The sequence below is a fragment of the Panicum hallii genome, unplaced genomic scaffold, assembly GCF_002211085.1.
Source record: "Panicum hallii strain FIL2 unplaced genomic scaffold, PHallii_v3.1 scaffold_23, whole genome shotgun sequence".
NCBI classification, from domain to species: Eukaryota; Viridiplantae; Streptophyta; class Magnoliopsida; order Poales; family Poaceae; genus Panicum; species Panicum hallii.
In genome coordinates this window covers 148,379-163,474 of record NW_020356166.1, presented here as the reverse complement: position 1 = coordinate 163,474, position 15,096 = coordinate 148,379, and positions in this window count along the sequence as shown.

Below are 15,096 nucleotides of genomic sequence, written 5' to 3'. Positions count from 1 at the left end.
AAAAATATAAAATCAGTTTTGTGTTTGAAACCCTAGGTCAAAATCTACAAGTTATATGTTATGCTCACGAGTAAAAAGTCTTTGATTTATAATCTAGGTTAAATATTAGGAAATGAATGCTTTATTTGTGTCTTTTGTGATATGCATGTGTTGTAGCTGAGTATAGATTATAGGATATATGTTTCAAGTGGAGAAGTGTGATAATTAGTTAATCCATCATACGAACGCTTATATCCCTACCATCAAGACATTGTCCTCGTCTTGATTGCTGTTTCCTTAAGTTCCTTGTCGTATAAAGATCCTTGTTAGTTCTTGTGTATCTGCTGCCTAGTCAATATATCTCGGCAGCTATACTTCAATGTCGGCTATTAGCTCAGCCGCTAAGCATCCATTTCCTTTGAGTCCGTAATGTTTCTGTGTAACAGCTGTCAGCCGATGCATTTCTTTTGATATGCTTCTACCATCGGCTGGTTAGCTGATACGGTTGTTACCTTTCTAGTATCGGCTACTGCCGCTACAGTTCTTCTGTTCTGTCCTACATCGACTACATATAGTCAATATATCAAAGATGTATACACAATCTTAAGGTTCTTGCCATCGGCCGACCCAAGCCGATTTTGGTTGCTTTTCCATGTCGGTCAAACACGCCCGATCAATCCTTAGCTTCCCCATCCTTATCCACACACTTCTATCAGTCGATTTATCGACTAAGAGGTCGGCTTTATACTTATCGGTCACATACCCTTAACCACACTCCAATCGGCTGTACGTCACCCAATAGTTGTGCTGACGTAATCGAGTCGATATAACCACACCTAGTTACCTAGAATAACACTTAAGCACATCTCAGTTAAGACAACTGCTTTAGGAATCATCCTTCTGCTAAAGTAATCGATGCTTTCATCGATCAATTAGGGAACCGATGCACCTTTCCACCAGCTAAATCCTCGTTGTTTCCAATCAGCTCTGTTGTAACCCTCAACAAGTAGCTGATTCTAATTAGTTGTCTCCCTAAAGCTTTACTTAAGTTTAGTTTCAGATCTTTTTGATTGTTATGTGAATAGCCTGTTAAATGAATGTTGAATTGCAACCTTGTTGTAAAGTAAAGTAGTTTTGTGTGCACACTTTGAATGAAATGTTGCATTGCATGTAGATACGATTACTTCGACAATAGTACCTACGAGATCTCCCCAGAGTCTACGGAGGATGTTCCTGAAGATCAAGTGAACATCACCAAGGGATTAACTGAAGCCCTGAACCCAAAATTCGGAAGATGTTAACATTTCTGACTTCAGCCCCACCAGTAAAGGCAAGCCCCGGACATAAACCCTACTTTATTTACACTGCAACCTATGTTATTTATATCTATCTCTGCATTAAGTTCTTAGGAATTGTATGAAAAACCCTAGTTGCATTCTCCTAGGAACCAATGTATTGAATGTTAGCACTTGAGTCCGACTAGCTGCTATGCTAATAGGACCGGTAGAAGTCGGGTGATTTCCTGTCACTCGCGCGATATAGGAATTGTAATGTTTACATTTCTGTAATCACTATAAGGATGATGGACAGGGTCATGTGCTGTATCATGACCTGAAGATTACCCCTGTCTGTTTTGATAAAAGTTTTAAGGTCAAAATGTGTGGTAGTGGTGGCTAAGCATTTGAAAGTACTAACCACATGCCGCGAAATATGGTAAGCGGTAAGCCTAGTAACCAATTGGCCCGGCAAGTGGACATACTGACCACCACATGTATTTGGTTCTTTTGGTTACTTGATTCGATGTGTGGGAATACGTGTTGCAAGGGCAACCAGGAGTACGGGTTTTGTAGTCGCGCTACAGACGTACGTCCTGCACATATAGGGTGTGCGTATGGTCCTACAGTCGCTTGTGGTGGCCCTGTCCACAACCCGGAATGAAAGGCAAACGGTTGCTTCGGAACTATCGTTGGATGTTCCAAGCGAGTGTGTTAGGTTTACCTTGCAAGGTTGAATTTCGATTCAGGAATCATCCGCCTCTCACGATGAATGAGACTACTTATCCCTTTTACCACATCGAGTAAAAAGTGTAATTGTTGATGGAATAATCTTGATGGATGATAATCTATATCTTGCTTGTTTAGTATAGGTGCTTACCTAGAATGGCTAATCCAGCTAGAATCTAAAAGCTAAAACTTAAAAGTAGATTATACTCTTTGTTGCTTTTCGGCTGAAAATAAACCCAGAACCCTTGAAATGCCTTCATGAGTCTAGTTATGGGTTAAAGTATACCCAAACCCGGGTAAGCCTTGCTGAGTATTAGTATACTCAGCCTTGCTAGCTTTATGTTTTTCAGGTAACATCTTTGAAGACCCTACTCTTCCCTTGCCTTGGCCCTGTGCTTTTCCAGAAGGCTGGTCCGTGGAATGGGATCCGTCCCCGACCAATATTGATGATACCGAGTGATGTCGTGCTTGGGCTTAGCATGACATCCGTCTTGACGACGTGCTGTAATCATCGCGTATGTTTTTCCGCTGCTAAAAACCATAACTTTAATAGTTCGTAATGTTTTCTCTAAATTTGAAACTTTGCACTATTGTTGGAAACTCTTGTAACGTAATTCTCTGTGATGTAAAATATGATGGTGATTGTATCTCTGGACTCACCTTCGTGTGAGGTAACCTTATTGATCCTGTGTTTGGTGGTTTATCGGGACGTTACCCGACAGGCAAGGGATTATACCGTTTGAAGCACGTTAGAGCCCTCTGGAGTGGACTCGCGTACTTGAGCCGGTATAATTCAGGTTGGTTCTGCCACAGATGCCCCGCATGATCCCAAGAGACGTTCGAAGGAGCGGCCATCTGCGACAAGAATGCAAATGGTAAGATATATTTACCCTGCTGAAACTTCACAAGGTAAATGGAATGAGACATTCGATTATGATAACAGCAAAGGCTGGAAATCAGATGGATGCTTAAGGTATTCAACTAAAAGATTTTATTGAAACCATACTAGGAACCAACAACTTGTTACCTATCCTTAGAACAACAAATTTAGACACTCATTTTGTTGGTTAATATATTATGCATGCATGTACTATTCGACCTCACAACCAAAACAATTGCCGAATATCTCCGGACTTACGTGGTTAGTTTCAGTGGCATAAGACATACGTCTCTCACTAATAACTAGCCGATAAGTCCTATCCGTCCTAATTTCATAATCGTGGTTAGTGTACCTGCATAAAACCACAATATATATCCAATGAACCTTTCATGCCAGCATGTCATGAAAGCATCCCCAATCATTACTGCTCACTATAGAAATAGCATCTGTACCATTACCGCCGTACAGACAATGTTAGCATACGTTATCGAAACAACGTATTCACGAGGGTACCGCAAAATGCGGGGGTATGAACAGCGATCGCCATACCCTGCGCCGAACCATTAACTCCCAATATAACCAACCTAAGTTGATATATTGGCAGCATCTCAAGTAAGCCACTGCTTGAGAAATAGCGTTCGGTTCGTATCACCGACGGGAAGGCTAACTCCCCAGTTAGCTGAGGATCGTTACCTTCTTACCTCATCATCGAAGATGTCGTACAGAATGTAAAGTTGGGTTATGCATAAATTTAAGTTTTGGATAGAAAAGTAATGCTGGGAGTTAGAGTTATATATATACTATAGCCACCTCTAATTCCCTTAAATATCACCCTAGGGCTTGACGTACTAAGCACAAGCCTTAACGAACCCCACGTAGTTTTGCAAAATAATTGGTTAGTCAAATTTTATACTAAAAGTATTTTTAAGGCATTTCATATCTCCAGTGTCACTTGTTAGCTCTGATACCAGCTGTGGCAGAACCAAACTGAATTACACTGGCTCAAGTACACAAGTCCACTCTCAAGTGCTCCAACGTACTTCAAACGGTGTAATCCCTTGGCCTGTCGGGTAACGTCCCGATAAACCACCGAATGCAGGGTCAAACAAGGTACCTCGCACGAAGGCGAGTCCAGAGATACAATTGCCATCACATTTTACACCATAGGCAGGTATATTACATGGGTGTTTAACAGTAACATCAGTTACCAACTGATGGAAATTATTACAAAACAGTTTTAAGTTTCAAGTCATGGCAGTGGAGTTTAAAACACGGGCCCTATACACGTTGCCTATACGGATATCATGCTAGCCCTGACATGATATCACTTGGTAGGATCTGTGTTGGCTGGGGACGGGTCCCACTCCACGGACCAACCATCAGCAGAGGGTAAGGCCACGGCATAGGCAGAGCAGAGTCATCAGGGGGATTACCTGAACAAAAAGTCACAAGGCAAGACTGAGTATTCTAATACTCAGAAAGGCTTACCCGTTCATGGTATACTTAGCCATGTAACTAGACTTATGAAGGCTTTAATGGCTGTGGGTAAAATTTTCAGCTGAAAAACAACAAAGAGTAGATCCTTAATTTCAAATTTTAGCTTTCAAGTTCTATGTGATTAATCATCCTAGATAAGCACCTATAACTATTCAAGCATGGTAGAAACTTTAGCCAAACATCATCTTTGATAACCATAAGTTGCTCTTGTTACTCTATGTGGCAAAGGGATCAAGCAGTCTCAATCTCCGCGAGAAACGGACGATTCCTGAATCGAATTTCAGCCTTGCAAGGGTAAACCTAACTCACACGCTTGGAACATCCAACGATTGTTCCGAAGCAACCGTTTGCCTTTCATTCCGACTTGTGGATCAAATCCACCACAAGCGACTGCAGGACCATACGCACATCCAATGTGCAGGACGTACGTCTGCAGAGCGACTACACGACCATACTTCTGGTTGCCCTGCAACACGTATTCCCGCACGTCGAATCAAGTAACAGGAAAAAAACCAAATACGAGTGGTGGGAGGTATGTCCACTCCTCGGGCCGATTGGTTACTAGGCTTACCGCTTACCACATTTCACGGCATGTGGCTAGTACTTTCAAACGCTTAACCACCGCTACCACACACTGCGACCTTATCAAATTCACCAACACAGACGGGGTATCATCTCCACCATGTTACCTCACATAAATCCCATCTTTCATCCTTATAGTGATTACAGGAATGTAAACATTGCAACTCTTATATCGCGTGAGTGACAGGAAATCACCGACTTTTACCGGTCCTATTAGCAGAGCGGCTATTCGGACTCAAGTGCTAGTATTCAATACACTGGTTCCTAGGAAAATGTAACTAGGGTTTCTCATACAATTCCTAAGAACATAATGCATAGATAGGTATAAATAATATAGATTGCAGTGTAAATAAAGTAGGGGTTATGGCTGGGGCTTGCCTTCTTGAGTGGGGTTGGGGGCAGGAGTGTCAAAGTTTTCCGAACTTTGGTTCGGAGCTTCAGTTAGATCTCCGACGGCGTTCCCGGGGTCTTCAGCTGATTCCACTCCTTGTTCCGGGATTAGTTCATAGTCCCCGTCGGCGAGAGTAGTCGAGTCTACATGATATGCAAAGTTATAATTCAAGGAATGCATATACTTTTGTTTTACTTCACGATAAAGTTGCAATCCAACGAAAATATAATTTACTTATTACATATATCATTTACTTCTCTACTGGGCAGTCATTTATCGGGTGTATATTAACTTAGTTAGCATCATTAAGCGACATGTCCAAATAAACTACTATAGCATTGGGTTGAAATTTTTATCAATTATAGATTAAGTTATATTCAAGTTATTGTCAACTTATCAAGATTTTATTCCTATAGGAATTGTGCTACAAGGATAAGTAATAATAAAGCTAACTTATTAGATATTATTTAGATCCATATACACATGAAAGACTTTATTCTAGCTTTTTGTGTATAGGTTATACTACTCAAGTTCAACATTTCAAAATAATTTCATGATTTATGAATATTTATAACTACACCTATTATATGCATTAGATCAATTAAGCTTTATTCAAGTTTAAACCTATACATTACAAAAGTATTATATAACAGTAGGTTAATTATTTTTCCTAAGTACTACATGTCAAAGCAAAATTAACACAATTGGTTTCACATTTTTACCATTTTTCTGCTATTTATTATGTATTTTCTTAACTTACAACTACTTAAACTTAACATTTAAATTAGAGCATAAACTATTCAGAAATTGAAAGTCAACCTATAAGGAAAGTTGTAGATCTTAGAATAAGGAATCCTTCAACAAATTTTAGTTTGCATTTTTATAGTTTTTCCTTGAATTGATATAGAATTTCAAAGTTGACAGCAGAAATATCAAAGAGGTCCTTAATGGCACTATTCCTCTGAGTCACATGCTTTGCAGACAGCCCCTCGGGCTTTTGATTCTTCCCACCCGTGGTCCTTGGCCATGGTCAGAGGGGGAGACAAAGGTTTGACCGGCCTGTTCCGGCGGGGAGGGTCACCGGCGGCGAGGTCCGAGGGGAGGGGAAGCTTCAGGGGCTTACGGTGATCCGATTGCACCACGTGTTGAGGGTGGCGGCGGCTAGGAAGGGGGATCTCGACGGGAGCCCGAAGCGGCGACGGTGGGGTCAACGACGACGGCGATGCTCTGGCGGCCGACGTCGGTGAAGGACCTGTGCATGAGCTCCAGTGAGTCGTGGGGAAGGTATTGGTGCAGTCAATTGGGAACACAAGCTTCGGATTAGGGGCAACCGGCGGAAGCAGTGACGATGGCGGCGGAGGTAAACGCCGGCAAGCATCGGAAAGTCGATGCGGTGCACTAGGGAATCGATGGAGGGGTCATAGAGCTTCACGGGGTCGAGAGGAGTCTAACTGAGGGGTTGTCGTGGTGCGGGGATGACTGAGGCGGCCTGTCCACGGTGAGCAGGAGGCGGCGGCGGAACTTGTGCTGGCCGGAGCTGTGGAAGACGAGGCTCGGATGCGGGAGGATGAAATTGAACGGGCTGGAGAGCACCAGTGGGCCACGGTGGTGCGCTTGTAGCACAGGATCGAGGCTTGGAGGCGATGTGGGCAGCTATCGACGGTGGCCAGGAGTGGCGGCGGGGTTCCGGTGAGAAGCTGAGCTCAGGAGAGGAGAATGCGGTGGTAAAGAAGTGCGGCAACAAGTAAACAAGATCACGGAGTAGTCGTCAGGCGTGTTTTATGGCCCAGAGGGGTGCTGTATGTGCGAGCAGGAGCTAGCAACGGCGACGAGGGGCGTGGCAGCCGGCGGTGGCTCATGAAGTCATGGCACGCGCGGAGGAGGGTAGCAGGGGAGGGGAACAGGGCCGGGGCAGGGGGAGAGGGACGCGTGGAGGTCGATCCAGCAGGAGGTGGAGCGACAGCGGCACCACAGCAGCGACGGCGATGGGCTCTGCACCGGTGGCACGGGGGGCAGATCAGAGCAACACGTGCTCGTGGAAGAATAAGAGAGGAGAGGGGTCCGAAGGACCTATGTGCAAAACTAAAAGATTCTAGGGGCCTCTCGGTAAAGCAAAATTTCCCACTAATCTAAAGGTCTAATGAGGAAATGCCCAAAATGAAAGTTGTAGAGTTTTTCAAGCCCTACAACATTGCTTTAAGGTTCAATTCAAAAAGTCAAAACTTATATCTTTACATGTTAAATTTTGAGCAAAGGTGGAATTTGAATAGGTTTTGTCCTTACTGAGGTAGATTTCATGTAATTTTGGACACATTTGTAAGTTTTCATGGGATGTCATGATGACTTGTATTCTTACATTTTGGCCCTTAAGTAAACTTTTAAAGTTACTCTTATACTTCAATAATTTGCATAAAAGGACCCATGTTTTTACATTAATCACATCTAAGTCCCTGCTTTCACATAAAGACCAATTTTTCTTAGGATTTAAACTATCTATTGCATTTTCTTTCCTATGGTGATATAAATTTAACACCTAGTGTTATATTTTTCCTAGGTTTTGATGCTATCTCCCATTCTTACCCAAATATCACCAAAGGACCTATATTTTACAGAATTACAATTATACCCCTATTCCTTTGTACTACACACATACACCCTAGCAAGCATACACTTTTTACACTAAAATCTAGTGTCTATATTTCTAATTACCTGAATGTCACACTCCTGGCCATAAAGATCGCCCAGGAATCCCTCTTGACTTCCTTTACTCGTTCCACCTGTGTCGTGCTCCTCTTGGCCTTAAAGCTCGCCAAGTCCCTCTCGACTTCTTTTACACACTCCACTGCATCGCATTGCCTCTCCTTTCTTCCTCCGCTCGAGTACTCTCGTCGGAGCTTCGCCGCTGCCTCGGCTCGCCGTTGATAGCTGCCCCTGCCGCCTCCCACCCTCGATCCAGGGCTCCAGCAGCACCCCCACCAACCACTGATGCTCACAAGCCTGCCCAATTTCGCTCTCCCGCACTAGATCGATCAGACCACCGCGCCGGTGAGCTCAAGCTTTCGCCGCCGCTCGGTCGCGCCGTCGTCGCGATGACCCACTGCCTCTTAGCCCCGGCCAAGCACACCACCAGCACCACATCACCCCGAGGAAGTTTCCTAGCTACTTCCCCACCGCCCTCCTGCCCTCCGGCCACTGGAACGCCATCGCTGCCCCTCGGAGCACCGCAGCGCGCCCCTATTCGCCATCGACACGCCGCCTCGGTCCCTCTCTTCCCTAACACCGGCCACCCCCGTGACCGCCGTGAGCCCCTGAACCTTTTCCCCCACTTTCCCCTCGCCGCCGGTGAGCCCCCTCACTGGAATTCGGTCACCACCGATCGGTTTCCCTATGTAGCCCGGTCAAGGACCCAATTGCAAAGATTCAAAACTTTCCAGAGGTCTTTCTGTGGAAAATCAGAACCCCCCACCTCAAATTAGCCAATTTTGAAAATTCATAGGAAATTGTAGAAAAATCCAAAAATGGTCAAACCAGTTTTGTTGTACTCCAGAAGTCTAACTCTACAACTTCTGTTACTGGAGTTCAGTTTGAAACAAAATGTTTTTAAAGTTATTTGAAAGATTAGCAAAAGGGTATCTTATGTGTAACTTTTGCATGCTAGCTCTATTGCTTGTGATTTTTGGTGTGCAGCCTGTTTAGGGTATGAGTAAGCTTGTGTGCAAATCGCACTTATATTACTGAACCCTAGCTTGAAATAGATTAAACTTATGCAAATCAAGCTTGAATCGGTTAAAATTTATTCAAGCATGTTACTAAGGTTTTCATGCTTAGATCTTTTTACCATATGATATACTATAAGTAAGTAGTTCATAGTAAATCTTTCAAGAATTTAGGTCACTATTTTGCCTAAGGTTTGAATTTAAATTTAAGATTTGAACTTAAATCAAATGCTTTAGTTTCTGTATTTAGAAAATTATGAAAAATTCATAGTAAGCTCATCCACTAGAAGTAAGCTTACCCATAAAAATTCAAGTCCATAACCTTTGTGGATTTCAAAATAAAAATCAAATTTGTTAACATAATTCAATTAATTCAACTAAATATGATAATTAAATTAAGATACCCATGGTAGGGTTAAATTCAAATTGCTTGTGTTATGAAGTTGTATTTATCCATTGTTAGATTGCAACTTTATCGTGAAGTAAAATTCTTAACTCAAGAACCACCTAATTCAAATTATTGCATATCATGTAGAATCAACGACACTCGATGACGGAGACTACGAACTAGTCCCGGAGCCCGAGCAAGGGTTTTCTGAAGATCCTGCGAACGTCGCCGAGGTTATAACTGAAGCCCCGAACCAAAGTTCGGAAATCTGTGACATCCCTAACCCTAGCCCCGCTCAAGAAGGCAAGCCCTGATGCATAACCCAGTATTTTAAATTATTAAACTTATACGGTTTCTACTTATATATTTATATTATGCATTAAGTCTAGGAGTTGAAATGGAACCCTAGATGCATGAATCTTAGGAACCTATGTATTGTGCCTGAGTCCTTACCGAATAGATGCTCTGCAAATAGGACCGGCAGAAGTCGAGTGATTTCCTGTCACCCGCGCGATATAGGAATTGAATGTTTACTACTCTGCAATCACTATAAGGATGATGGACGGAGTCATGTGCAGTATCATGACTTGGAAGGTTACCCCGTCTGTGTTGATAAAAGTTAATAAGGTCATAGTGTGTGGTAGCTGTGGTTAAGCGTTTGAAAGTACTAGCCACATGCCGTGAAATATGGAAAGCAGTAAGTCTAGTAACCAATCGGCCCGAAGAGTGGACATACCTCCCACCACTCGTATTTTGTTTTTTCGCACATGCACCAACATGCGGGAATACGTTCCACACAGCGGACAGGAGCACGGTCATGTAGTCGCGCTACAGACGTACGTCCTGCACATTGGATGTGCGTACGGTCCTACAGTCGCTTGTGGTGGCCTTGATCCACGAGTCGGAATGAAAGGCAAACGGTTGCTTTGGAACAATCATTGGATGTTCCAAGCGTGTGAGTTAGGTTTACCCTTGCATGGTTAAGAAATTCGATTCAGAATCGTCCATTTCTCGCAGAGATTGAGATTGCTTATGCCTTCTGCCACATAGAGTAAGAACAGTAACTATTGTTGGAATAATATTGATGGATGTTAATCTCTACCATGTTTGTCTAGAATAGGAGCTCACATAGAATGGTTAATGCAACTAGAAACTGAAAGCTAAAATATGAAAGTTAGATCATACTCTTTGTTGCTTTTCAGCTGAAATTAAATCCAGAACCATTACAAGCCTTCATAAGTCTAGTTACATGGCAAAGTATACCATGAAACGGGTAAGTCTTGCTGAGTATTAGCGTACTCAGTCTTGCTAGTCTGCTTTTCAGGTACGCCCGGTGAAAACCTGTGACACTCAGGTACTTAGTATTGTCACACCCCAGATTTTAGTATGAAGTTGTGTGCAAAATATGGTGAAATTATGTTTAAAAATTTTAAATGATAAGGAAAAAGAGTATTTATATAATTATAAATTAATAAAGGTCCTTTAGTGTTAAATAGGTGAGAATGGGAAGTGGAATCCAAATACATAAAGGTTGTTTTGGCAAAAGTCAAAAACTTGTGTTTAAATCGCAAATATAGGTGAAACTACACATAAGATGTACATGTAGTGTAGTTTTTAAATTGGATTTATATAAAGTTTAGAAATCTTGCTAAGTTTTATAGTAGTTTCAAATCCTTTCCTCTTCTGCAAATGAACCTTAAGACAAAGTTGTAGATTTTGATAAACCCTACACTTCTACTTTTGGTCCATCCTCATTTGAGCTTTGGTTTGAAAGTTACTTAGACATTACAGTGGAGTCCTTGTGTTTTTGGGAATTCACATTTCAGTCCCCCTTCGTCTACCTTCCCTCTCCCTCCTCTGTTCCTCTGCCCGATGCGCCGCCGCCGCTCTACCGCCCATGTGCAGCGCCCCCGCCGCCTCCGCGCCACTCTGGGCTGCGCCACGTGCACTCCCCTGCCTTGCCGCCGCCCTCCCGACCCCGCGCTGGCCCGCTCCTGTGTTCCCAACATCACACCGCCGCTGCCCATGCCGCCATGCGCGCCGCCGGAGTGCCAGCTCCTGCTCTCACGCAACCACATCTCCTTCTAGACCCCGGGCACATCCTGGAGCTCCTCGCGCACTCACTCTTGTATTTGCACACACTTATTTCGCTCATTTTCCCTTGTTCCGACCACCACCCCTCACCGGACCTCCTCCGCGGTTCCGGCTCACCGTCGTCAGCCACCCACGCCACCTCCGATCCCCAATCCAGTGTTACCAGAGCATCACTTTGAACCGCTGGTACTCCTCAACCCATCCAATTTCGCTTTCCCACACCGTAGCACCATCCCCCATGGTGCCGGCGAAGCTTCTGTTCCGCCGCCGCTCGGCCTCGCCGTCGCCCCGCCGTTGCCGAGCCGCTTCACTCCAGCCAAGGGCATCAGCAGCACTGCACCGACTCATAGAAGCTACCTAGACACTTCTCCACTGCCCGCAGGCACCCTGGGCAACAGAACACCGGCCGCCTCGCCGCCGGTGATAGCCCGAGGTCCACCTCACCGTCGACGACCACTTTCCGCCTTGTCTCCAGCCCAATTGGGTACGGGAAATGCATCCCCATACTCTCGTGATTCGTATGCGCGCCTTACCCATCCATGTTCGCCGACCCCTCGCCGGGACCACGAGCACGCCGTCACGGCCGCCGCCATCCATCGTCGCCGGCCATGCTCCGCCGTTGCTCGTCGAGCACATCACCCACCATCGTGACCAGTAGCTCCTGTAGGCCACGTAGCACCTGTTCTTCCCTGGCCAAACCCTCGCCGCCGGTGAGAACAGGTCGGACCGACGCGCAGGCCGCCGTCGTGGCTATCAAGGACCTATTTGTGATTTCTATTTCTGTTATGAGGGCCCAGGTGCAAGAACCCAAGGACCTCTCTGCAAGACCCCAAACTAGTGTTAGTTGTCAACTTGTAAAATTCATAGGAATGTGTAGAAAAATCCAAAAATTACCAAACCAGTTTTGTTGGAATCTAGAAATATAAATCTACAACTTTTGTTAATAAAGTTTGGTTTGAAACTAAATTCATTTTGATCTATTTTAAACTAAAATTAAAAGAGTATCTTATGTATAAATTGTGCATATAAACTTATTTTCTTGTAATTTTTGGTATGTAGCTTCTTTAGGCCATGAGTAAGCTTATGTAAAATTTCAAGCTTAGTATTGCTCTGTAGTTTAAGTTATTTTAAACTTTTGCAAATTAAAATTAAAAATAGTTTGAATTTAATTAAGCATGTTCCTGAGGTTTATTTGTTTAGATCTTTTTACCATAACCTAATATGTTGATAATGAGTTCATAATTAAATTTTCAAGAATTTATAATTCTGTTTACTCCGGATTTGAGTTTAAACTTGAAGTTTAAATTCAAATTCAAATGTTTTAGTTTCTATTTTCAGAAAATTATGAGAAATTCACCATAAGCTTATTTATTGGAAATAAACTCGACCACAAAAATTCAAGGTCAGACTCTTTATGGTTTTCCAAATAAAAATCAAACTTGTCGAATTACTTCAAAGTAATTCCATTAAAATAACATAATTGAAGTATAGTTGTTAGCTTGGAAATCCCACCCCCTTGTTACATGAGTTTATGTTTGTTAATTTATTGGATTGCAACTTTATCTTTGCATATCATGTAGAGTCAATGATACTCAACGACGGAGACTATGAGCTAGTCCTAGAACAAGACCAAGGGTTTTCTGAAGACCCGATAAACGTCGCCGAGACTCTAACTGAAGCTCCGAACCAAAGATTGGAAATCCTTGACACTCCTGCACCCAACCCCACTCAAGAAGGCAAGCCCCGTTGCATAACCCAGTATTTCAATTTACTACAAAATATTATACTTATATATTATATCTTGCTTTAAGTCTAGGAGTTGAAATGGAACCCTAGATGCATTGATACTAGGAGCCTATGTATTGTGCCTGAGTCCTTATCGCATAGATGCTCTGCTAATAGGACCGGCAGAAGTCGAGTGATTTCCTGTCACTCGCGCGATGTAGGAGTTGCATGTTTACCATTGTGCAATCACTATAAGGATAATGGATAGGGTCATATGCAGTATCATGACTTGGAGGTTTACCCTGTCTGTTTTAATAAAAGTTGATAAGGTCGCAGTGTGTGGTAGTGGTCGCTAAGTGTTTGAAAGTACTAACCACATGCCGCGAAATATGGTAAAGCGGTAAGCCTAGTACCCGATTGGCCCGGCAAATGGACATGTCTCCACCACTCGATTATTTTGGTTTCTATTGTACACACGCACCGACGTGTGGGAGTACGTTCTGCGTAGTAGACAGGAGTACGATCATGTAGTTGCGCTACTGACGTATGTCCTGCACAATTGGTGTGCGTACGGTCCTGCAGTCGCTTGTGGTGGCCCTGATCCATAACCCGGAATATGAGGGAAACGGTTGCTTTGGAACGATCATTGAATATTCCAAGCGTGTGGGTTAGGTTTACCTTGCAAGGGTGAAATCCGATTCAGAATCGTTCGTTTCTCGCGGAGATTGAGACTGCTTATTCCTTCTGCCACATAGAGTAAGAACTGTAACTATTGTTGGAATAATCTTGGTGAATGCTAATTTCTACCTTGCTTGTCTAGTATAGGTGCTTACCTAGAATGGCTAATCAAGTTAGAATTTGAAAGTAGATCATACTCTTTGTTGCTTTTCAGCTGAAATTAAACCCCGAACCATTTCAAGCCTTCATGAGTCTAATTACGGGCTAAGTATACCCAATCCCAGGTAAGTCTTGCTGAGTATAAGTATACTCAGTCTTGCTAGTGACATTTTCAGGTATAACCCTCGAGAACCCCATGGATATTCCCGCATCGTCAACTTCTGTTCCGTTTGGCTGGTCCGTGGAGTGGGACCCATCCCCGGCTGGCAGTGACCCTCCTGAGTGACACCAGGCTTTGGGCTGAGCGTGGTGTCAACCTTCGCGACGTGTGTAGTCGCGTGTGATTTTCCTTCCGCTGTGAACCTGGACAAGCTGTTTAGCTTGTCGTTTCAAACAATGTTTGCATAAGTTGACCGTAAGTTTGAAATGGTATGTAATAATTTTTATGTTCCTGTACACTAAAAGGTGGTGAGCTGTTGTGTAATTGTAAACTCACCTTCGTGCGAGGTAAACCTGCTTCGATCCTGTTGAACCGTGGTTGCATCGGGCGGAGACCCGACAGACCAGTGCGTTGATTTAGTATCGGCTCTATAGCGATGACTAGCGCACTTGAGCCGGAATAATTCAGGCGGTTCTGGCACAGCTGGTATCAGAGCTGTAGATTTACTCTTGCAATTGCAGCGGCTCTTAAAATGTGTTTTCAGGATAAAACTTTGCTAAACAAATGAATTTACAAAGTGCGTTGGACACGTTAAGGTTGGTGCTTAGAACGCAAAGCCCTAGGGAATTATATGAGAATTATCAGGTGGCTGCTAATGTATAAATATATATATGTATAGATGGTTCTAACTTGCAGCACTATTTTTGGACAAAACTTAAATTCATGCATAACCCAACTTTATTATCTGTAACGACACCTTCGATTGTGAGGTAAGAAGGTAAGGATCCTCAGCCAACTGAGGGAGCTTGGCCTTCCCATCGGTGATGTGAACCGAATGTTGTTT